Source organism: Ixodes scapularis, unplaced genomic scaffold (assembly GCF_016920785.2).
Source record: "Ixodes scapularis isolate PalLabHiFi unplaced genomic scaffold, ASM1692078v2 ptg001031l_1___fragment_1__unscaffolded, whole genome shotgun sequence".
NCBI lineage: Eukaryota > Metazoa > Arthropoda > Arachnida > Ixodida > Ixodidae > Ixodes > Ixodes scapularis.
The window spans coordinates 351,800-377,388 of NW_024610086.1; positions in this window are offsets into that span (position 1 = coordinate 351,800).

Below are 25,589 nucleotides of genomic sequence, written 5' to 3' on the forward strand. Positions count from 1 at the left end.
CCGTCGCGGCGGCAGTTGTGTCGGTGAAAGCGAAATATTGAACGAGCACGGCCTCCGACGATCCGCGTTCGGCGCTGTCTCTTTCGCTCACGGTGACCATGGCGGCGGCGGTTGTGTTCGTGAAAGCGAATTATTGAACGAGCACGGCCTCACACGAACCGCTTTAGGCGCTGTCTCTTTTGCTCACGGTGACCGTGGCGGCGGCAGTTGTGTCGGTGAAAGCGAATTAGTGAACGACCACGGCCTCCAACGATCCGCGTTCGGCGTTGTCTCTTTCGCTCACGGTGACCGTTGCGGCGGCAGTTGTGTCGGTGAAAGCGAATTATTGAACGACCACGGCCTCCGACGATCCGCGTTCGGCGCTGTCTCTTTCGGTCACGGTGACCGTGGCGGCGGCAGTTGTGTCGGTGAAAGCGAATGATTGAACGACCACGGCCTCACACGATCCGCTTTCGGCGCTGTCTCTTTCGCTCACGGTGACCGTTGCGGCGGCAGTTGTGTCGGTGAAAGCGAATTATTGAACGAGCACGGCCTCACACGATCCGCTTTCGGCGCTGTCTCTTTCGCTCATGGTGACCGTGGCGGCGGCAGTTGTGTCGGTGAAAGCGAAATATTGAACGAGCACGGCCTCCGACGATCCGCTTTCGGCGCTGTCTCTTTCGCTCACGGTGACCGTGGCGGCGGCAGTTGTGTCGGTGAAAGCGAAATATTGAACGACCACGGCCTCCGACGATCCGTTTTCGGCGCTGTCTCCTTCGGTCACGGTGACCGTGGCGGCGGCAGTTGTGTCGGTGAATGCGAATTATTGAACGAGCACGGCCTCACACGATCCGCGTTCGGCGCTGTCTCTTTCGCTCACAGTGACCGTGGCGGCGGCAGTTGTGTCGGCGAAAGCGAATTATTGAACGACCACGGCCTCCGACGATCCGCGTTCGGCGCTGTTTCTTTCGGTCACGGTGACCGTGGAGGCGGCAGTTGTGTCGGTGAAAGCAAATTATAGAACGACTGCGGCCTCCGACGATCCGCTTTCGGCGCTGTATCTTTCGGTCACGGTGACCGTGGCGGCGGCAGTTTTGTCGGTGAAAGCGAAATATTGAACGAGCACGGCCTCCGACGATCCGCGTTCGGCGCTGTCTCTTTCGCTCACGGTGACCGCGGCGGCGGCAGTTGTGTCGGTGACAGCGAAATATTGAACGACCACGGCCTACGACGATCCGCGTTCGGCGCTGTCTCTTTCGCTCACGGTGACCGTGGCGGCGGCAGTTGTGTCGGTGAAAGCGTATAATTGAACGAGCACGGCCTCCGACGATCCGTGTTCGGCGCTGTCTCTTTCGCTCACAGTGACCGTGTCGGCGGCAGTTGTGTCGGTGAAAGCGAAATATTGAACGACCACGGCCTCCGACGATCCGCGTTCGACGCTGTCTCTTTCGCTCACGGTGACCGTGGCGGCGGCAGTTGTGTCGGTGAAAGCGAATTATTGAACGACCACGGCCTCCCACGATCCGTGTTCGGCGCTGTCTCTTTCGCTCACGGTGACCGTGGCGGCGGCAGTTGTGTCGGTGAAAGCGTATAATTGAACGAGCACGGCCTCCGACGATCCGCGTTCGACGCTGTCTCTTTCGCTCACGGTGACCGTGGCGGCGGCAGTTGTGTCGGTGAAAGCGAAATATTGAACGACCACGGCCTCCGACGATCCGTGTTCGGCGCTGTCTCTTTCGCTCACGGTGACCGTGTCGGCGGCAGTTGTGTCGGTGAAAGCGAAATATTGAACGACCACGGCCTCCGACGATCCGCGTTCGACGCTGTCTCTTTCGCTCACGGTGACCGTGTCGGCGGCAGTTGTGTCGGGGAAAGCGAAATATTGAACGACCACGGCCTCCGACGATCCGCGTTCGGCGCTGTCTCTTTCGCTCACGGTGACCGTGGCGGCGGCAGTTGTGTCGGTGAAAGCGAATTATTGAACGACCACGGCCTTCGACGATCCGCTTTCCGCGCTGTCTCTTTCGCTCACAGTGACCGTGGCGTCGGCAATTGTGTAGGTGAAAGCGAATTATTGAACGACCACGGCCTCCGACGATCCGCGTTCGGCGCTGTCTCTTTCGCTCACGGTGACCGTGGCGGCGGCAGTTGTGTCGGTGAATGCGAATTTTTGAACGAGCACGGCGTCACACGATCCGCTTTCGGCGCTGTCTCTTTCGGTCAAGGTGACCGTGGTGGCGGGAGCTGTGTCGGTGAAAGCGAATTATTGAACGAGCACGGCCTTACACGATCCGCTTTCGGCGGTGTCTCTTTCGCTCACGGTGACCGTGGAGGCGGCAGTTGTGTCGGTGAAAGCGAAATATTGAACGACCACGGCCTCCGACTATCCGTGTTTGACGCTGTCTCTTTCGCTCACGGTGACCGTGGCGGCGGCAGTTGTGTCGGTGAAAGCGAATTATTGAACGAGCACGGCCTCACACGATCCGCTTTCGGCGGTTTCTCTTTCGCTCAAGGTGACCGTGGCGGCGGCAGTTGTGTCGGTGAAAGCGAATTATTGAACGACCACGGCCTCCGACGATCCGCGTTCGGCGCTATCTCTTTCGCTCACGGTGACCGTTGCGGCGGCAGTTGTGTCGGTGAAAGCAAATTATTGAACGACCACGGCCTCCGACGATCCGCTTTCGGCGCTGTGTCTTTCGCTCACGGTGACCATGGCGGCGGCAGTTGTGTCGGTGAAAGCGAATTATTAAACGAGCACGGCCTCACACGATCCGCGTTTGGCGCTGTCTCTTTCGCTCACGGTGACCGTGGCGGCGGCACTTGTGTCGGTCAAAGCGCATTATGGAACGAGCACGGCCTCCGACGATCAGCTTTCGGCGCTGTGTCTTTCGCTCACGGTGACAGTGGCGGCGGCAGTTGTGTCGGTGAAAGCGAATTATTGAACGAGCACGGCCTCACACGATCCGCTTTCGGCACTGTCTCTTTCGCTTACGGTGACCGTGGCGGCAGCAGTTGTGTCGGTGAAAGCGAATTATTGAACGACCACGGCATCCGACGATTCGTTTTCAGCGCTGTATCTTTCGCTCACGGTGACCGTGGCGGCGGCAGTTGTGTCGGTGAAAGCGAATTATTGAACGACCACGGCCTTCGACGATCCGCTTTCCGTGCTGTCTCTTTCGCTCACAGTGACCGTGGCGTCGGCAGTTGTGTCGGTGAAAGCGAATTATTGAACGAGCACGGCCTCCGACGATCCGCGTTCGGCGCTGTCTCTTTCGCTCACGGTGACCATGGCGGCGGCGGTTGTGTTCGTGAAAGCGAATTATTGAACGAGCACGGCCTCACACGATCCGCTTTCGGCGCTGTCTCTTTCGCTCACGGTGACCGTGGCGGCGGCAGTTGTGTCGGTGAAAGCGAATTAGTGAACGACCACGGCCTCCGACGATCCGCGTTCGGCGTTGTCTCTTTCGCTCACGGTGACCGTTGCGGCGGCAGTTGTGTCGGTGAAAGCGAATTATTGAACGACCACGGCCTCCGACGATCCGCGTTCGGCGCTGTCTCTTTCGGTCACGGTGACCGTGGCGGCGGCAGTTGTGTCGGTGAAAGCGAATGATTGAACGACCACGGCCTCACACGATCCGCTTTTGGCGCTGTCTCTTTCGCTCACGGTGACCGTTGCGGCGGCAGTTGTGTCGGTGAAAGCGAATTATTGAACGACCACGGCCTCCGACGATTCGTTTTCAGCGCTGCCTCTTTCGCTCACGGTGACCGTGGCGGCGGCAGTTGTGTCGGTGAAAGCGAATTATTGAACGAGCACGGCCTCACACGATCCGCTTTCGGCGCTGTCTCTTTCGCTCATGGTGACCGTGGCGGCGGTGTTGTGTCGGTGAAAGCGAAATATTGAACGAGCACGGCCTCCGACGATCCGCTTTCGGCGCTGTCTCTTTCGCTCACGGTGACCGTGGCGGCGGCAGTTGTGTCGGCGAAAGCGAAATATTGAACGACCACGGCCTCCGATGATCCGTTTTCGGCGCTGTCTCTTTCGGTCACGGTGACCGTGGCGGCGGCAGTTGTGTCGGTGAAAGCGAATTATTGAACGAGCACGGCCTCACACGATCCGCGTTCGGCGCTCTCTTTCGCTCACAGTGACCGTGGCGGCGGCAGTTGTGTCGGCGAAAGCGAATTATTGAACGACCACGGCCTCCGACGATCCGCGTTCGGCGCTGTTTCTTTCGGTCACGGTGACCGTGGAGGCGGCAGTTGTGTCGGTGAAAGCGAATTATAGAACGACTGCGGCCTCCGACGATCCGCTTTCGGCGCTGTATCTTTCGGTCACGGTGACCGTGGCGGCGGCAGTTGTGTCGGTGAAAGCGAAATATTGAACGAGCACGGCCTCCGACGATCCGCGTTCGGCGCTGTCTCTTTCGCCCACGGTGACCGCGGCGGCGGCAGTTGTGTCGGTGACAGCGAATATTTGAACGACCACGGCCTACGACGATCCGCATTCGGCGCTGTCTCTTTCGCTCACGGTGACCGTGGCGGCGGCAGTTGTGTCGGTGAAAGCGAAATATTGAACGAGCACGGCCTCCGACGATCCGCGTTCGGCGCTGTCTCTTTCGCCCACGGTGACCGCGGCGGCGGCAGTTGTGTCGGTGACAGCGAATTATTGAACGACCACGGCCTACGACGATCCGCGTTCAGCGCTGTCTCTTTCGCTCACGGTGACCGTGGCGGCGGCAGTTGTGTCCGTGAAAGCGTATAATTGAACGAGCACGGCCTCCGACGATCCGTGTTCGGCGCTGTCTCTTTCGCTCACGGTGACCGTGTCGGCGGCAGTTGTGTCGGTGAAAGCGAAATATTGAACGACCACGGCCTCCACCGATCCGCGTTCGACGCTGTCTCTTTCGCTCACGGTGACCGTGGCGTCGGCAGTTGTGTCGGGGAAAGCGAAATATTGAACGACCACGGCCTCCAACGATCCTCGTTCGGCGCTGTCTCTTTCGGTCACGGTGACCTTGGCGGCGGCAGTTGTGTCAGTGACAGCGAATTATTGAACGACCACGGCCTACGACGATCCGCGTTCGGCGCTGTCTCTTTCGCTCACGGTGACCGTGGCGGCGGCAGTTGTGTCGGTGAAAGCGTAATATTGAACGAGCACGGCCTCCGACGATCCGCGTTCGGCGCTGTCTCTTTCGCTCACGGTGACCGTGGCGTCGGCAGTTGTGTCGGTGAAAGTGAAAATTTGGACGACCACGGCCTCCGACGATCGGCGTTCGGCGCTGTCTCTTTCGCTCATGGTGACCGTGGCGTCGGCAGTTGTGTCGGTGAAAGTGAAAATTTGAACGACCACGGCCTCCGACGATCCGCGTTCGGCGCTGTCTCTTTCGCTCACGGTGACCGGGGCGTCGGCAATTGTGTCGGTGAAAGCGAATTATTGAACGACCACGGCCTCCGACGATCCGCGTTCGGCGCTGTCTCTTTCGCTCACGGTGACCGTGGCGGCGGCAGTTGTGTCGGTGAAAGCGAATTATTGAACGAGCACGGCCTCACACGATCCGCTTTCGGCGCTGTCTCTTTCGGTCACGGTGACCGTGGAGGCGGCAGTTGTGTCGGTGAAAGCGAAATATTGAACGTCCACGGCCTCCGACTATCCGCGTTCGGCGCTGTCTCTTTCGCTCACGGTGACCGTGGCGGCGGCAGTTGTGTCGGTGAAAGCGAATTATTGAACGACCACGGCCTTCGACGATCCGCTTTCCGCGCTGTCTCTTTCGCTCACAGTGACCGTGGCGTCGGCAATTGTGTAGGTGAAAGCGAATTATTGAACGACCACGGCCTCTGACGATCCGCGTTCGGCGCTGTCTCTTTCGCTCACGGTGACCGTGGCGGCGGCAGTTGAGTCGGTGAATGCGAATTTTTGAACGAGCACTGCGTCACACGATCCGCTTTCGGCGCTGTCTCTTTCGGTCAAGGTGACCGTGGCGGCGGGAGCTGTGTCGGTGAAAGCGAATTATTGAACGAGCACGGCCTTACACGATCCGCTTTCGGCGCTGTCTCTTTCGCTCACGGTGACCGTGGAGGCGGCAGTTGTGTCGGTGAAAGCGAAATATTGAACGACGACGGCATCCGACTATCCGTGTTTGACGCTGTCTCTTTCGCTCACGGTGACCGTGGCGGCGGCAGTTGTGTCGGTGAAAGCGAATTATTGAACGAGCACGGCCTCACACGATCCGCTTTCGGCGGTTTCTCTTTCGCTCAAGGTGACCGTGGCGGCGGCAGTTGTGTCGGAGAAAGGGAATTATTGAACGACCACGGCCTCCGACGATCCGCGTTCGGCGCTATCTCTTTCGCTCACGGTGACCGTTGCGGCGGCAGTTGTGTCGGTGAAAGCAAATTATTGAACGACCACGGCCTCCGACGATCCGCTTTCGGCGCTGTCTTTCGCTCACGGTGACCATGGCGGCGGCAGTTGTGTCGGTGAAAGCGAATTATTAAACGAGCACGGCCTCACACGATCCGCGTTTGGCGCTGTCTCTTTCGCTCACGGTGACCGTGGCGGCGGCAGTTGTGTCGGTGAAAGTGAATTATTGAACGACCACGGCCTTCGACGATCCGCTTTCCGTGCTGTCTCTTTCGCTCACAGTGACCGTGGCGGCGGCAGTTGTGTCGGTGAAAGCGAATTATTGAACGAGCACGGCGTCACACGATCCGCTTTCGGCGCTGTCTCTTTCGGTCAAGGTGACCGTGGCGGCGGGAGTTGAGTCGGTGAAAGCGAATTATTGAACGAGCACGGCCTTACACGATCCGCATTCGGCGCTGTCTCTTTCGCTCACGGTGACCGTGGAGGCGGCAGTTGTGTCGGTGAAAGCGAAATATTGAACGACCACGGCCTCCGACTATCCGTGTTCGACGCTGTCTCTTTCGCTCACGGTGACCGTGGCGGCGGCAGTTGTGTCGGTGAAAGCGAAATATTGAACGAGCACGGCCTCACACGATCCGCTTTCGGCGGTTTCTCTTTCGCTCAAGGTGACCGTGGCGGCGGCAGTTGTGTCGGTGAAAGCGAATTATTGAACGACCACGGCCTCCGACGATCCGCGTTCGGCGCTATCTCTTTCGCTCACGGTGACCGTTGCGGCGGCAGTTGTGTCGGTGAAAGCGAATTATTGAACGACCACGGCCTCCGACGATCCGCGTTCGGCGCTGTCTCTTTCGGTCACGGTGACCGTGGCGGCGGCAGTTGTGTCGGTGAAAGCGAATTATTGAACGAGCATGGCCTCCAACGATCCGCGTTCGGCGCTGTCTCTTTCGCTCACGGTGACCGTGGCGGCGGCATTTGTGTCGGTGAAAGCGAAATATTGAACGACCACGGCCTCCGACGATCCGTTTTCGGCGCTGTCTCTTTCGGTCACGGTGACCGTGGCGGTGGCAGCTGTGTCGGTGAAAGCGAATTATTGAACGAGCACGGCCTCACACGATCCGCGTTCGGCGCTGTTTCTTTCGCTCACGGTGACCGTGGCGGCGGCACTTGTGTCGGTCTATGCGCATTATGGAACGAGCACGGCCTCCGACGATCAGCTTTCGGCGCTGTGTCTTTCGCTCACGGTGACAGTGGCGGCGGCAGTTGTGTCGGTGAAAGCGAATTATTGAACGAGCACGGCCTCAAACGATCCGCGTTCGGCGCTGTCTCTTTCGCTCACGGTGACAGTGGCGGCGGCAGTTGTGTCGGTGAAAGCGAATTATTGAACGAGCACGGCCTCACACGATCCGCTTTCGGCGCTGTCTCTTTCGCTTACGGTGACCGTGGCGGCGGCAGTTGTGTCGGTAAAAGCGAATTATTGAACGACCACGGCCTCCGACGATTCGTTTTCAGCGCTGTATCTTTCGCTCACGGTGACCGTGGCGGCGGCAGTTGTGTCGGTGAAAGCGAATTATTGAACGAGCACGGCCTAACACGATCCACTTTCGGCGCTGTATCTTTCGGTCACGGTGACCGTGGCGGCGGCAGTTGTATCGGTGAAAGCGAATTATTGAAGCAGCACGGCCTCCGACGATCCGCGTTCGGCGCTGTCTCTTTCGCTCACGGTGACCATGGCGGCGGCGGTTGTGTTCGTGAAAGCGAATTATTGAACGAGCACGGCCTCACACGATCCGCTTTCGGCGCTGTCTCTTTCGCTCACGGTGACCGTGGCGGCGGGAGTTGTGTCGGTGAAAGCGAATTAGTGAACGACCACGGCCTCCGACGATCCCCGTTCGGCGTTGTCTCTTTCGCTCACGGTGACCGTTGCGGCGGCAGTTGTGTCGGTGAAAGCGAATTATTGAACGACCACGGCCTCCGACGATCCGCGTTCGGCGCTATCTCTTTCGGTCACGGTGACCGTGGCGGCGGCAGTTGTGTCGGTGAAAGCGAATGATTGAACGACCACGGCCTCACACGATCCGCTTTCGGCGCTGTCTCTTTCGCTCACGGTGACCGTTGCGGCGGCAGTTGTGTCGGTGAAAACGAATTATTGAACGACCACGGCCTCCGACGATCCGCGTTCGGCGCTGCCTCTTTCGCTCACGGTGACCGTGGCGGCGGCAGTTGTGTCGGTGAAAGCGAAATATTGAACGAGCACGGCCTCACACGATCCGCTTTCGGCGCTGTCTCTTTCGCTCATGGTGACCGTGGCGGCGGCAGTTGTGTCGGTGAAAGCGAAATATTGAACGAGCACGGCCTCCGACGATCCGCTTTCGGCGCTGTCTCTTTCGCTCACGGTGACCGTGGCGGCGGCAGTTGTGTCGGTGAAAGCGAAATATTGAACGACCACGGCCTCCGACGATCCGTTTTCGGCGCTGTCTCTCTCGGTCACGGTGACCGTGGCGGCGGCAGTTGTGTCGGTGAAAGCGAATTATTGAACGAGCAAGGCCTCACACGATCCGCGTTCGGCGCTGTCTCTTTCGCTCACAGTGACCGTGGCGGCGGCAGTTGTGTCGGCGAAAGCGAATTATTGAACGACCACGGCCTCCGACGATCCGCGTTCGGCGCTGTTTCTTTCGGTCACGGTGACCGTGGAGGCGGCAGTTGTGTCGGTGAAAGCGAATTATAGAACGACTGCGGCCTCCGACGATCCGCTTTCGGCGCTCTATCTTTCGGTCACGGTGACCGTGGCGGCGGCAGTTGTTTCGGTGAAAGCGAAATATTGAACGAGCACGGCCTCCGACGATCCGCGTTCGGCGCTGTCTCTTCCGCTCACGGTGACCGCGGCGGCGGCAGTTGTGTCGGTGACAGCGAATTATTGAACGACCACGGCCTACGACGATCCGCGTTCGGCGCTGTCTCTTTCGCTCACGGTGACCGTGGCGGCGGGAGTTGTGTCGGTGAAAGCGAATTATTGAACGAGCACGGCCTTACACGATCCGCTTTCGGCGCTGTCTCTTTCGCTCACGGTGACCGTGGAAGCGGCAGTTGTGTCGGTGAAAGCCAAATATTGAACGACCACGGCCTCCGACTATCCGTGTTCGACGCTGTCTCTTTCGCTCACGGTGACCGTGGCGGCGGCAGTTGTGTCGGTGAAAGCGAATTATTGAACGACCACGGCCTCCGACGATCCGCGTTCGGCGCTGTCTCTTTCGCTCACGGTGATTGTGGCGGCGGCAGTTGTGTCGGCGAAAGCGAAATATTGAACGACCACGGCCTCCGACGATCCGCGTTCGGCGCTGTTTCTTTCGGTCACGGTGACCGTAGAGGCGGCAGTTGTGTCGGTGAAGGCGAATTATAGAACGACTGCGGCCTCCGACGATCCGCTTTCGGCGCTGTATCTTTCGGTCACGGTGACCGTGGCGGCGGCAGTTGTGTCGGTGAAAGCGAAATATTGAACGAGCACGGCCTCCGACGATCCGCGTTCGGCGCTGTCTCTTTCGCTCACGGTGACCGCGGCGGCGGCAGTTGTGTCGGTGACAGCGAATTATTGAACGACGACGGCCTACGACGATCCGCGTTCGGCGCTGTCTCTTTCGCTCACGGTGACCGTTGTGGCGGCAGTTGTGTCGGTGAAAGCGTATAATTGAACGAGCACGGCCTCCGACGATCCGTGTTCGGCGCTGTCTCTTTCGCTCACGGTGACCGTGTCGGCGGCAGTTGTGTCGGTGAAAGTGAAATATTGAACGACCACGGCCTCCGACGATCCGCGTTCGACGCTGTCTCTTTCGCTCACGGTGACCGTGGCGTCGGCAGTTGTGTCGGGGAAAGCGAAATATTGAACGACCACGGCCTCCGACGATCCGCGTTCGGCGCTGTCTCTTTCGCTCACGGTGACCGTGGCGGCGGCAGTGTTGTCGGTGAAAGCGAATTATTGAACGACCACGGCCTTCGACGATCCGCTTTCCGCGCTGTCTCTTTCGCTCACAGTGACCGTGGCGTCGGCAATTGTGTAGGTGAAAGCGAATTATTGAACGACCACGGCCTCCGACGATCCGCGTTCGGCGCTGTCTCTTTCGCTCACGGTGACCGTGGCGGCGGCAGTTGTGTCGGTGAAAGCGAATTATTGAACGAGCACGGCGTCACACGATCCGCTTTCGGCGCTGTCTCTTTCGGTCAAGGTGACCGTGGCAGCGGGAGTTGTGTCGGTGAAAGCGAATTATTGAACGAGCACGGCCTTACACGATCCGCTTTCGGCGCTGTCTCTTTCGCTCACGGTGACCGTGGAGGCGGCAGTTGTGTCGGTGAAAGCGAATTATTAAACGACCACGGCCTCCGACGATCCGCGTTCGGCGCTATCTCTTTCGCTCACGGTGACCGTTGCGGCGGCAGTTGTGTCGGTGAAAGCGAATTATTGAACGACCACGGCCTCCGACGATCCGCGTTCGGCGCTGTCTCTTTCGGTCACGGTGACCGTGGCGGCGGCAGTTGTGTCGGTGAAAGCGAATTATTGAACGAGCATGGCCTCCGACGATCCGCGTTCGGCGCTGTCTCTTTCGCTCACGGTGACCGTGGCGGCGGCAATTGTGTCGGTGAAAGCGAATTATTGAACGAGCACGGCCTCCGACGATCCGCTTTCGGCGCTGTGTCTTTCGCTCATGGTGACCATGGCGGCGGCAGTTGTGTCGGTGAAAGCGAAATATTGAACGACCAGGCCTCCGACGATCCGTTTTCGGCGCTGTCTCTTTCGGTCACGGTGACCGTGGCGGTAGCAGCTGTGTCGGTGAAAGCGAATTATTGAACGAGCACGGCCTCACATGATCCGCGTTCGGCGCTGTTTCTTTCGCTCACGGTGACCGTGGCGGCGGCACTTGTGTCGGTCAAAGCGCATTATGGAACGAGCACGGCCTCCGACGATCAGCTTTCGGCGCTGTGTCTTTCGTTCACGGTGACAGTGGCGGCGGCAGTTGTGTCGGTGAAAGCGAATTATTGAACGAGCACGGCCTCACACGATCCGCGTTCGGCGCTGTCTCTTTCGCTCACGGTGACAGTGGCGGCGGCAGTTGTGTCGGTGAAAGCGAATTATTGAACGAGCACGGCCTCACACGATCCGCTTTCGGCGCTGTCTCTTTCGCTTACGGTGACCGTGGCGGCGGCAGTTGTGTCGGTGAAAGCGAATTATTGAACGACCACGGCCTCCGACGATTCGTTTTCAGCGCTGTATCTTTCGCTCACGGTGACCGTGGCGGCGGCAGTTGTGTCGGTGAAAGCGAATTATTGAACGAGCACGGCCTAACACGATCCACTTTCGGCGCTGTCTCTTTCGGTCACGGTGACCGTGGCGGCGGCAGTTGTATCGGTGAAAGCGAAATATTGAAGGAGCACGGCCTCCGACGATCCGCGTTCGGCGCTGTCTCTTTCGCTCACGGTGACCATGGCGGCGGCGGTTGTGTTCGTGAAAGCGAATTATTGAACGAGCACGGCCTCACACGATCCGCTTTCGGCGCTGTCCCTTTCGCTCACGGTGACCGTGGCGGCGGCAGTTGTGTCGGTGAAAGCGATTGATTGAACGACCACGGCCTCACACGATCCGCTTTCGGCGCTGTCTCTTTCGCTCACGGTGACCGTTGCGGCGGCAGTTGTGTCGGTGAAAGCGAATTATTGAACGACCACGGCCTCCGACGATCCGCGTTCGGCGCTGCCTCTTTCGCTCACGGTGACCGTGGCGGCGGCAGTTGTGTCGGTGAAAGCGAATTATTGAACGAGCACGGCCTCACACGATCCGCTTTCGGCGCTGTCTCTTTCGCTCATGGTGACCGTGGCGGCGGCAGTTGTGTCGGTGAAAGCGAAATATTGAACGAGCACGGCCTCCAACGATCTGCTTTCGGCGCTGTCTCTTTCGCTCACGGTGACCGTGGCGGCGGCAGTTGTGTCGGTGAAAGCGAAATATTGAACGACCACGGCCTCCGACGATCCGTTTTCGGCGCTGTCTCTTTCGGTCACGGTGACCGTGGCGGCGGCAGTTGTGTCGGTGAAAGCGAATTATTGAACGAGCACGGCCTCACACGATCCGCGTTCGGCGCTGTCTCTTTCGCTCACAGTGACCGTGGCGGCGGCAGTTGTGTCGGCGAAAGCGAATTATTGAACGACCACGGCCTCCGACGATCCGCGTTCGGCGCTGTTTCTTTCGGTCACGGTGACCGTGGAGGCGGCAGTTGTGTCGGTGAAAGCGAATTATAGAACGACTGCGGCCTCCGACGATCCGCTTTCGGCGCTGTATCTTTCGGTCACGGTGACCGTGGCGGCGGCAGTTGTGTCGGTGAAAGCGAAATATTGAACCAGCACGGCCTCCGACGATCCGCGTTCGGCGCTGTCTCTTTCGCTCACGGTGACCGCGGCGGCGGCAGTTGTGTCGGTGACAGCGAAATATTGAACGACCACGGCCTACGACGATCCGTGTACGGCGCTGTCTCTTTCGCTCACGGTGACCGTGGCGGCGACAGTTGTGTCGGTGAAAGCGAAATATTGAACGACCACGGCCTCCGACGATCCGCGTTCGACGCTGTCTCTTTCGCTCACGGTCACCGTGGCGTCGGGAGTTGTGTCGGGGAAAGCGAAATATTGAACGACCACGGCCTCCGACGATCCGCGTTGGGCGCTGTCTCTTTCGCTCACGGTGACCGTGGCGGCGGCAGTTGTGTCGGTGAAAGCGAAATATTGAACGAGCACGGCGTCACACGATCCGCTTTTGGCGCTGTCTCTTTCGGTCAAGGTGACCGTGGCGGCGGGAGTTGTATCGGTGAAAGCGAATTATTGAACGAGCACGGCCTTACACGATCCGCTTTCGGCGCTGTCTCTTTCGCTCACGGTGACCGTGGAGGCGGCAGTTGTGTCGGTGAAAGCGAAATATTGAACGACCACGGCCTCCGACTATCCGTGTTCGACGCTGTCTCTTTCGCTCATGGTGACCGTGGCGGCGGCAGTTGTGTCGGTGAAAGCGAATTATTGAACGACCACGGCCTCCGACGATCCGCTTTCCGCGTTGTCTTGTCTCTTTCGCTCACAGTGACCGTGGCGTCGGCAATTGTGTCGGTGAAAGCGAATAATTGAACGACCACGGCCTCCGACGATCCGCGTTCGGCGCTGTCTCTTTCGCTCACGGTGACCGTGGAGGCGGCAGTTGTGTCGGTGAAAGCGAAATATTGAACGACCACGGCCTCCGACGATCCGTTTTCAGCGCTGTATCTTTCGCTCACGGTGACCGTGGCGGCGGCAGTTGTGTCGGTGAAAGCGAATTATTGAACGAGCACGGCCTAACACGATCCACTTTCGGCGCTGTCTCTTTCGGTCACGGTGACCGTGGCGGCGGCAGTTATGTCGGTGAAAGCGAATTATTGAACGAGCACGGCCTCCGACGATCCGCGTTCGGCGCTGTCTCTTTCGCTCACGGTGACCATGGCGGCGGCAGTTGTGTTCGTGAAAGCGAATATTTGAACGAGCACGGCCTCACACGATCCGCTTTCGGCGCGGTCTTTTTCGGTCACGGTGACCGTGGCGACGACAGTTGTGTCGGTGAAAGCGAAATATTGAGCGACCACGGCCTCCGACGATCCGCGTTCGGCGTTGTCTCTTTCGCTCACGGTGACCGTTGCGGCGGCAGTTGTGTCGGTGAAAGCGAAATATTGAACGACCACGGCCTCCGACGATCCGCGTTCGGCGCTGTCTCTTTCGGTCACGGTGACCGTGGCGGCGGCAGTTGTGTCGGTGAAAGCGAATGATTGAACGACCACGGCCTCACACGATCCGCTTTCGGCGCTGTCTCTTTCGCTCACGGTGACCGTTGCGGCGGCAGTTGTGTCGGTGAAAGCGAATGATTGAACGACCACGGCTTCCGACGATCCGCGTTCGGCGCTGCCTCTTTCGCTCACGGTGACCGTGGCGGCGGCAGTGGTGTCGGTGAAAGCGAATTATTGAACGAGCACGGCCTCACACGATCCGCTTTCTGCGCTGTCTCTTTCGCTCATGGTGACCGTGGCGGCGACAGTTGTGTCGGTGAAAGCGAAATATTGAACGAGCACGGCCTCCGACGATCCGCTTTCGGCGCTGTCTCTTTCGCTCATGGTGACCGTGGCGGCGGCAGTTGTGTCGGTGAAAGCGAAATATTGAACGACCACGGCCTCTGACGATCCGTTTTCGGCGCTGTCTCTTTCGGTCACGGTGACCATGGCGGCGACAGTTGGTCGGTGAAAGCGAAATATTGAACGAGCACGGCCTCACACGATCCGCGTTCGGCGCTGTCTCTTTCGCTCACAGTGACCGTGGCGGCGGCAGTTGTGTCGGCGAAAGCGAATTATTGAACGACCACGGCCTCCGACGATCCGCGTTCGGCGCTGTTTCTTTCGGTCACGGTGACCGTGGAGGCGGCAGTGGTGTCGGTGAAAGCGAAATATTGAACGAGCACGGCCTCCGACGATCCGCGTTCGGCGCTGTCTCTTTCGCTCACGGTGACCGCGGCGGCGGCAGTTGTGTCGGTGACAGCGAATTATTGAACGACCACGGCCTACGACGATCCGTTTTCGGCGCTGTCTCTTTTGGTCACGGTGACCGTGGCGGCGGCAGTTGTGTCGGTGAAAGCGAAATATTGAACGAGCACGGCCTCACACGATCCGCGTTCGGCGCTGTCTCTTTCGCTCACAGTGACCGTGGCGGCGGCAGTTGTGTCGGCGAAAGCGAATTATTGAACGACCACGGCCTCCGACGATCCGCGTTCGGCGCTGTTTCTTTCGGTCACGGTGACCGTGGAGGCGGCAGTTGTGTCGGTGAAAGCGAATTATAGAACGACTGCGGCCTCCGACGATCCGCTTTCGGCGCTGTATCTTTCGGTCACGGTGACCGTGGCGGCGGCAGTGGTGTCGGTGAAAGCGAAATATTGAACGAGCACGGCCTCCGACGATCCGCGTTCGGCGCTGTCTCTTTCGCTCACGGTGACCGCGGCGGCGGCAGTTGTGTCGGTGACAGCGAATTATTGAACGACCACGGCCTACGACGATCCGCGTTCGGCGCTGTCTCTTTCGCTCACGGTGACCGTGGCGGCGGCAGTTGTGTCGGTGAAAGCGTATAATTGAACGAGCACGGCCTCCGACGATCCGCGTTCGGCGCTGTCTCTTTCGCTCACGGTGACCGTGTCGGCGGCAGTTGTGTCGGTGAAAGCGAAATATTGAACGACCACGGCCTCCGACGATTCGCGTCCGACGCTGTCTCTTTCGCTCGCGGTGACCGTGGCGTCGGCAGTTGTGTCGGTGAAAGCGAAATATTGAACGACCACGGCCTCCGACGATCCGCGTTCGGCGCTGTCTCTTTCGCTCACGGTGACCGTGGCGGCGGCAGTTGTGTCGGTGAAAGCGAATTATTGAACGACCACGGCCTCCGACGATCCGCTTTCCGCGCTGTCTCTTTCGCTCACAGTGACCGTGGCGTCGGCATTTGTGTCGGTGAAAGCGAAATATTGAACGACCACGGCCTCCGACGATCCGCGTTCGGCGCTGTCTCTTACGCTCACGGTGACCGTGGCGGTGGCAGTTGTGTCGGTGAAAGCGAATTATTGAACGAGCACGGCGTCACACGATCCGCTTTCGGCGCTGTCTCTTTCGATCAAGGTGACCGTGGCGGCGGGAGTTGTGTCGGTGAAAGCGAATTATTGAACGAGCACGGCCTTACACGATCCGCTTTCGGCGCTGTCTCTTTCGCTCACGGTGACCGTGGAAGCGGCAGTTGTGTCGGTGAAAGCGAAATATTGAACGACCACGGCCTCCGACTATCCGTGTTCGACGCTGTGTCTTTCGCTCACGGTGACCGTGGCGGCGGCAGTTGTGTCGGTGAAAGCGAAATATTGAACGACCACGGCCTCCGACGATCCGCTTTCCGCGCTGTCTCTTTCGCTCACAGTGACCGTGGTGTCGGCAATTGTGTCGGTGAAAGCGAATTATTGAACGACCACGGCCTCCGACGATCCGCGTTCGGCGCTGTCTCTTTCGCTCACGGTGATTGTGGCGGCGGCAGTTGTGTCGGCGAAAGCGAATTATTGAACGACCACGGCCTCCGACGATCCGCGTTCGGCGCTGTTTCTTTCGGTCACGGTGACCGTGGAGGCGGCAGTTGTGTCGGTGAAACCGAATTATAGAACGACTGCGGCCTCCGACGATCCGCTTTCGGCGCTGTATCTTTCGGTCACGGTGACCGTGGCGGCGGCAGTTGTGTCGGTGAAAGCGAAATATTGAACGACCACGGCCTCCGACGATCGGTTTTCAGCGCGGTCTCTTTCGCTCACGGTGACCGTGGCGGCGGCACTTGTGTCGGTCAAAGCGCATTATTGAACGAGCACGGCCTCCGACGATTAGCTTTCGGCGCTGTGTCTTTCGCTCACGGTGACCGTGGCGGCAGCAGTTGTGTCGGTGAAAGCGTATAATTGAACGAGCACGGCCTCCGACGATCCGCGTTCGGCGCTGTCTCTTTCGCTCACGGTGACCGTGTCGGCGGCAGTTGTGTCGGTGAAAGCGAAATATTGAACGACCACGGCCTCCGACGATCCGTGTTCGACGCTGTCTCTTTCGCTCACGGTGACCGTGGCGTCGGCAGTTGTGTCGGTGAAAGCGAATTATTGAACGACCTCGGCCTCCAACGATCTGCGTTCGGCGCTGTCTCTTTCGCTCACGGTGACCGTGGCGGCGGCAGTTGTGTCGGTGAAAGCGAATTATTGAACGAGCACGGCGTCACACGATCCGCTTTCGGCGCTGTCTCTTTCGATCAAGGTGACCGTGGCGGCGGGAGTTGTGTCGGTGACAGCGAATTAATGAACGACCACGGCCTACGACGATCCGCGTTCGGCGCTGTCTCTTTCGCTCACGGTGACCGTGGAGGCGGCAGTTGTGTCGGTGAAAGCGAAATATTGAACGACCACGGCATCCGACTATCCGTGTTCGACGCTGTCTCTTTCGCTCAGGGTGACCGTGGCGGCGGCAGTTGTGTCGGTGAAAGCGAATTATTGAACGACCACGGCCTCCGACGATCCGCTTTCCGCGCTGTCTCTTTCGCTCACAGTGACTGTGGCGTCGGCAATTGTGTCGGTGAAAGCGAATTATTGAACGACCACGGCCTCCGACGATCCGCGTTCGGCGCTGTCTCTTTCGCTTACGGTGATTGTGGCGGCGGCAGTTGTGTCGGTGAAAGCGAAATATTGAACGAGCACGGCCTCCGTCTATCCGTGTTCGACGCTGTCTCTTTCGCTCACGGTGACCGTGGAGGCGGCAGTTGTGTCGGTGAAAGCGAAATATTGAACGACCACGGCCTCCGACTATCCGTGTTCGACGCTGTCTCTTTCGCTCACAGTGACCGTGGCGTCGGCAATTGTGTCGGTGAAAGCGAATTATTGAACGACCACGGCCTCCGACGATCCGCGTTCGGCGCTGTCTCTTTCGCTCACGGTGATTGTGGCGGCGGAAGTTGTGTCGGTGAAAGCGAAATATTGAACGACCACGACCTCCGACTATCCGTGTTCGACGCTGTCTCTTTCGCTCACGGTTACCGTGGAGGCGGCAGTTGTGTCGGTGAAAGAAAAATATTGAACGACCACGGCCTCCGACTACCCGTGTTCGACGCTGTCTCTTTCGCTCACAGTGACCGTGGCGTCGGCAATTGTGTCGGTGAAAGCAAATTATTGAACGACCACGGCCTCCGACGATCCGCGTTCGGCGCTGTCTCTTTCGCTCACGGTAATTGTGGCGGCGGCAGTTGTGTCGGTGAAAGCGAAATATTGAACGAGCACGGCGTCACACGATCTGCTTTCGACGCTGTCTCTTTCGATCAAGGTGACCGTGGCGGCGGGAGTTGTGTCGGTGAAAGCGAATTATTGAACGAGCACGGCCTTACACGATCCGCTTTCGGCGCTGTCTCTTTCGCTCACGGTGACCGTGGAGGCGGCAGTTGTGTCGGTGAAAGCGAAATATTGAACGACCACGGCCCCCGACTATCCGTGTTCGACGCTGTCTCTTTCGCTCACGGTGACCGTGGCGGCGGCAGTTGTGTCGGTGAATGCGAATTATTGAACGACCACGGCCTCCGACGATCCGCGTTCGGCGCTGTCTCTTTCGCTCACGGTGACCGTGGCGGCAGCAGTTGTGTCGGTGAAAGCGAAATATAGAACGAGCACGGCCTCACACGATCCGCGTTCAGCGCTGTCTCTTTCGTTCACTGTGACCGTGGCGGCGGCAGTTGTGTCGGTGAAAGCGAATTATTGAACGAGCACGGCCTCCGACGATCCGCCTTCGGCGCTGTGTCTTTCGCTCACGGTGACAGTGGCGGCGGCAGTTGTGTCGGTAAAAGCGAAATATTGAACGAGCACGGCCTCACACGATCCGCGTTCGGCGCCGTCTCTTTCGCGCACGGTGACAGTGGCGGCGGCAGTTGTGTCGGTGAAAGCGAATTTTTGAACGACCACGGCCTCCGACGATCCGTTTTCGGCGCTGTCTCTTTCGCTCACGGTGAACGTGGCGGCGGCAGTTCTGTCGGTGAAAGCGAATTTTTGAACGACAACGGCCTCCGACGATCCGTTTTCGGCGCTGTCTCTTTCGCTCACGGTGACCGTGGCGGTGGCAGTTGTGTCGGTGAAAGCGAAATATTGAACGAGCACAGCCTCACACGATCCGCTTTCGGCGCTGTCTCTTTCGGTCACGGTGGCCGTGGCGGCGGCAGTTGTGTCGGTGAAAGCGAATTATTGAACGAGCACGGCCTCACACGATCCGCTTTCGGCGCTGTCTCTTTCGGTCACGGTGACCGTGGCGGCGGAAGTTGGGTCGGTGAAAGCGAAATATTGAACGAGCACGGCCTCACACGATCCGCTTTCGGCGCTGTCTCTTTCGCTCACGGTGACCATGGCGGCGGCAGTTCTGTCGGTGAAAGCGAATTATTGAACGACAACGGCCTCCGACGATCCGTTTTCGGCGCTGTCTCTCTCGCTCACGGTGACCGTGGCGGTGGCAGTTGTGTCGGTGAAAGCGAATTATTGAACGAGCACAGCCTCACGATCCGCTTTCGGCGCTGTCTCTTTCGGTCACGGTGGCCGTGGCGGCGGCAGTTGTGTCGGTGGAAGCGAAATATTGAACGAGCACGGCCTCACACGATCCGCGTTCGGCGCTGTCTTTTTCGCTCACGGTGACAGTGGCGGCGGCAGTTGTGTTGGTGAAAGCGAATTATTGAACGAGCACGGCCTCACACGATCGTCTTTCGGCGCTGTCTCTTTCACTCACGGTGACCGTGGCGGCGGCAGTTGTGTCGGTGAAAGCGAATTATTGAACGACCACGGCCTCCGACGATCCGTTTTCAGCGCTGTCTCTTTCGCTCACGGTGACCGTGGCGGCGGCACTTGTGTCGGTCAAAGCGCATTATTGAACGAGCACGGCTTCGACGATCAGCTTTCGGCGCTGTGTCTTTCGCTCACGGTGACAGTGGCGGCGGCAGTTGTGTCGGTGAAAGCGAATTATTGAACGAGTACGGCCTCACACGATCCGCTTTCGGCGCTGTCTCTTTCGCTTACGGTGACCGTGGCGGCGGCAGTTGTGTCGGTGAAAGCGAATTATTGAACGACCACGGCCTCCGACGATCCGTTTTCAGCGCTGTATCTTTCGCTCACGGTGACCGTGGCGGCGGCAGTTGTTTCGGTGAAAGCGAATTATTGAACGAGCACGGCCGAACACGATCCACTTTCGGCGCTGTCTCTTTCGGTCACGGTGACCGTGGCGGCGGTAGTTGTGTCGGTGAAAGCGAAATATTTAACGAGCACCGCCTCCGACGATCCGCGTTCGGCGCTGTCTCTTTCGCTCACGGTGACCATGGCGGCGGCAGTTGTGTTCGTGAAAGCGAATATATTGAACGAGCACGGCCTCACACGATCCGCTTTCGGCGCTGTCTCTTTCGCTCACGGTGACCGTGGCGGCGGCAGTTGTGTCGGTGAAAGCGAATTATTGAACGACCACGGCCTCCGACGATCCGCGTTCGGCGCTGTCTCTTTCGCTCACGGTGACCGTTGCGGCGGCAGTTGTGTCGGTGAAAGCGAATTATTGAACGACCACGGCCTCCGACGATCCACGTTCGGCGCTGTCTTTTTCGGTCACGGTGACCGTGGCGACGGCAGTTGTGTCGGTGAAAGCGAAATATTGAGCGACCACGGCCTCCGACGATCCGCGTTCGGCGTTGTCTCTTTCGCTCACGGTGACCGTTGCGGCGGCAGTGGTGTCGGTGAAAGCGAATTATTGAACGACCACGGCCTCCGACGATCCGCGTTCGGCGCTGTCTCTTTCGGTCACGGTGACCGTGGCGGCGGCAGTTGTGTCGGTGAAAGCGAATGATTGAACGACCACGGCCTCACACGATCCGCTTTCGGCGCTGTCTCTTTCGCTCACGGTGACCGTTGCGGCGGCAGTTGTGTCGGTGAAAGCGAATTATTGAACGACCACGGCCTCCGACGATCCGCGTTCGGCGCTGCCTCTTTCGCTCACGGTGACCGTGGCGGCGGCAGTTGTGTCGGTGAAAGCGAATTATTGAACGAGCACGGCCTCACACGATCCGCTTTCGGCGCTGTCTCTTTCGCTCATGGTGACCGTGGCGGCGGCAGTTGTGTCGGTGAAAGCGAAATATTGAACGAGCACGGCCTCCGACGATCCGCTTTCGGCGCTGTCTCTTTCGCTCACGGTGACCGTGGCGGCGGCAGTTGTGTCGATGAAAGCGAATTATTGAACGACCACGGCCTCCGACGATCCGTTTTCGGCGCTGTCTCTTTCGGTCACGGTGACCGTGGCGGCGGCAGTTGTGTCGGTGAAAGCGAATTATTGAACGAGCACGGCCTCACACGATCCGCGTTCGGCGCTGTCTCTTTCGCTCACAGTGACCTTGGCGGCGGCAGTTGTGTCGGCGAAAGCGAAATATTGAACGACCACGGCCTCCGACGATCCGCGTTCGGCGTTGTTTCTTTCGGTCACGGTGACCGTGGCGGCGGCAGTTGTGTCGGTGAGAGCGAATTATAGAACGACTGCGGCCTCCGACGATCCGTTTTCGGCGCTGTATCTTTTGGTCACGGTGACCGTGGCGGCGGCAGTTTTGTCGGTGAAAGCGAAATATTGAACGAGCACGGCCTCCGACGATCCGCGTTCGACGCAGTCTCTTTCGCTCACGGCGACCGGGGCGGCGGCAGTTGTGTCGGTGACAGCGAATTATTGAACAACCACGGCCTACGACGATCCGCGTTCGGCGCTGTCTCTTTCGCTCACTGTGACCGTGGCGGTGGCAGTTGTGTCGGTGAAAGCGTATAATTGAACGAGCACGGCCTCCGACGATCCGCGTTCGGCGCTGTCTCTTTCGCTCACGGTGACCGTGTGGGCGGTAGTTGTGTCGGTGAAAGCGAAATATTGAACGACCACGGCCTCCGACGATCCGCGTTCGACGCTGTCTCTTTCGCTCACGGTGACCGTGGCGTCGGCAGTTGTGTCGGTGAAAGCGAATTATTGAACGACCACGGCCTCCGACGATCCGCGTTCGGCGCTGTCTCTTTCGCTCACGGTGACCGTGGCGGCGGCAGTTGTGTCGGTGAAAGCGAATTATTGAACGACCACGGCCTCCGACGATCCGCTTTCCGCGCTGTCTCTTTCGCTCACAGTGACCGTGGCGTCGGCAATTGTGTCGGTGAAAGATAATTATTGAACGACCACGGCCTCCGACGATCCGTGTTCGGCGCTGTCTCTTTCGCTCACGGTGACCGTGGCGGCGGCAGTTGTGTCGGTGAAAGCGAATTATTGAACGAGCACGGCCTCACACGATCCGCTTTCGGCGCTGTCTCTTTCGCTCACGGTGATTGTGGCGGCGGCAGTTGTTTCGATGAAAGCGAAATATTGAACGACCACGGCCTCCGACTATCCGTGTTCGACGCTGTCTCTTTCGCTCACGGTGACCGTGGAGGCGGCAGTTGTGTCGGTGAAAGCGATATATTGAACGACCACGGCCTCCGACTATCCGTGTTCGACGCTGTCTCTTTCGCTCACAGTGACCGTGGCGTCGGCAATTGTGTCGGTGAAAGCGAATTATTGAAACACCACGCCCTCCGACGATCCGCGTTCGGCGCTGTCTCTTTCGCTCACGGTGACCGTGGCGGCGGCACTTGTGTCGGTCAAAGCGCATTATTGAACGAGCACGGCTTCGACGATCAGCTTTCGGCGCTGTGTCTTTCGCTCACGGTGACAGTGGCGGCGGCAGTTGTGTCGGTGAAAGCGAATTATTGAACGAGTACGGCCTCACACGATCCGCTTTCGGCGCTGTCTCTTTCGCTTACGGTGACCGTGGCGGCGGCAGTTGTGTCGGTGAAAGCGAATTATTGAACGACCACGGCCTCCGACGATCCGTTTTCAGCGCTGTATCTTTCGCTCACGGTGACCGTGGCGGCGGCAGTTGTTTCGGTGAAAGCGAATTATTGAACGAGCACGGCCGAACACGATCCACTTTCGGCGCTGTCTCTTTCGGTCACGGTGACCGTGGCGGCGGTAGTTGTGTCGGTGAAAGCGAAATATTTAACGAGCACCGCCTCCGACGATCCGCGTTCGGCGCTGTCTCTTTCGCTCACGGTGACCATGGCGGCGGCAGTTGTGTTCGTGAAAGCGAATATATTGAACGAGCACGGCCTCACACGATCCGCTTTCGGCGCTGTCTCTTTCGCTCACGGTGACCGTGGCGGCGGCAGTTGTGTCGGTGAAAGCGAATTATTGAACGACCACGGCCTCCGACGATCCGCGTTCGGCGCTGTCTCTTTCGCTCACGGTGACCGTTGCGGCGGCAGTTGTGTCGGTGAAAGCGAATTATTGAACGACCACGGCCTCCGACGATCCACGTTCGGCGCTGTCTTTTTCGGTCACGGTGACCGTGGCGACGGCAGTTGTGTCGGTGAAAGCGAAATATTGAGCGACCACGGCCTCCGACGATCCGCGTTCGGCGTTGTCTCTTTCGCTCACGGTGACCGTTGCGGCGGCAGTGGTGTCGGTGAAAGCGAATTATTGAACGACCACGGCCTCCGACGATCCGCGTTCGGCGCTGTCTCTTTCGGTCACGGTGACCGTGGCGGCGGCAGTTGTGTCGGTGAAAGCGAATGATTGAACGACCACGGCCTCACACGATCCGCTTTCGGCGCTGTCTCTTTCGCTCACGGTGACCGTTGCGGCGGCAGTTGTGTCGGTGAAAGCGAATTATTGAACGACCACGGCCTCCGACGATCCGCGTTCGGCGCTGCCTCTTTCGCTCACGGTGACCGTGGCGGCGGCAGTTGTGTCGGTGAAAGCGAATTATTGAACGAGCACGGCCTCACACGATCCGCTTTCGGCGCTGTCTCTTTCGCTCATGGTGACCGTGGCGGCGGCAGTTGTGTCGGTGAAAGCGAAATATTGAACGAGCACGGCCTCCGACGATCCGCTTTCGGCGCTGTCTCTTTCGCTCACGGTGACCGTGGCGGCGGCAGTTGTGTCGATGAAAGCGAATTATTGAACGACCACGGCCTCCGACGATCCGTTTTCGGCGCTGTCTCTTTCGGTCACGGTGACCGTGGCGGCGGCAGTTGTGTCGGTGAAAGCGAATTATTGAACGAGCACGGCCTCACACGATCCGCGTTCGGCGCTGTCTCTTTCGCTCACAGTGACCTTGGCGGCGGCAGTTGTGTCGGCGAAAGCGAAATATTGAACGACCACGGCCTCCGACGATCCGCGTTCGGCGTTGTTTCTTTCGGTCACGGTGACCGTGGCGGCGGCAGTTGTGTCGGTGAGAGCGAATTATAGAACGACTGCGGCCTCCGACGATCCGTTTTCGGCGCTGTATCTTTTGGTCACGGTGACCGTGGCGGCGGCAGTTTTGTCGGTGAAAGCGAAATATTGAACGAGCACGGCCTCCGACGATCCGCGTTCGACGCAGTCTCTTTCGCTCACGGCGACCGGGGCGGCGGCAGTTGTGTCGGTGACAGCGAATTATTGAACAACCACGGCCTACGACGATCCGCGTTCGGCGCTGTCTCTTTCGCTCACTGTGACCGTGGCGGTGGCAGTTGTGTCGGTGAAAGCGTATAATTGAACGAGCACGGCCTCCGACGATCCGCGTTCGGCGCTGTCTCTTTCGCTCACGGTGACCGTGTGGGCGGTAGTTGTGTCGGTGAAAGCGAAATATTGAACGACCACGGCCTCCGACGATCCGCGTTCGACGCTGTCTCTTTCGCTCACGGTGACCGTGGCGTCGGCAGTTGTGTCGGTGAAAGCGAATTATTGAACGACCACGGCCTCCGACGATCCGCGTTCGGCGCTGTCTCTTTCGCTCACGGTGACCGTGGCGGCGGCAGTTGTGTCGGTGAAAGCGAATTATTGAACGACCACGGCCTCCGACGATCCGCTTTCCGCGCTGTCTCTTTCGCTCACAGTGACCGTGGCGTCGGCAATTGTGTCGGTGAAAGATAATTATTGAACGACCACGGCCTCCGACGATCCGTGTTCGGCGCTGTCTCTTTCGCTCACGGTGACCGTGGCGGCGGCAGTTGTGTCGGTGAAAGCGAATTATTGAACGAGCACGGCCTCACACGATCCGCTTTCGGCGCTGTCTCTTTCGCTCACGGTGATTGTGGCGGCGGCAGTTGTTTCGATGAAAGCGAAATATTGAACGACCACGGCCTCCGACTATCCGTGTTCGACGCTGTCTCTTTCGCTCACGGTGACCGTGGAGGCGGCAGTTGTGTCGGTGAAAGCGATATATTGAACGACCACGGCCTCCGACTATCCGTGTTCGACGCTGTCTCTTTCGCTCACAGTGACCGTGGCGTCGGCAATTGTGTCGGTGAAAGCGAATTATTGAAACACCACGCCCTCCGACGATCCGCGTTCGGCGCTGTCTCTTTCGCTCACGGTGATTGTGGCGGCGGCAGTTGTGTCGGTGAAAGCGAAATATTGAACGAGCACGGCGTCACACGATCCGCTTTCGGCGCTGTCTCTTTCGATCAAGGTGACCGTGGCGGCGGGAGTTGTGTCGGTGAAAGCGAATTATTGAACGAGCACGGCCTTACACGATCCGCTTTCGGCGCTGTCTCTTTCGCTCACGGTGACCGTGGAGGCGGCAGTTGTGTCGGTGAAAGCGAAATATTGAACGACCACGGCCTCCG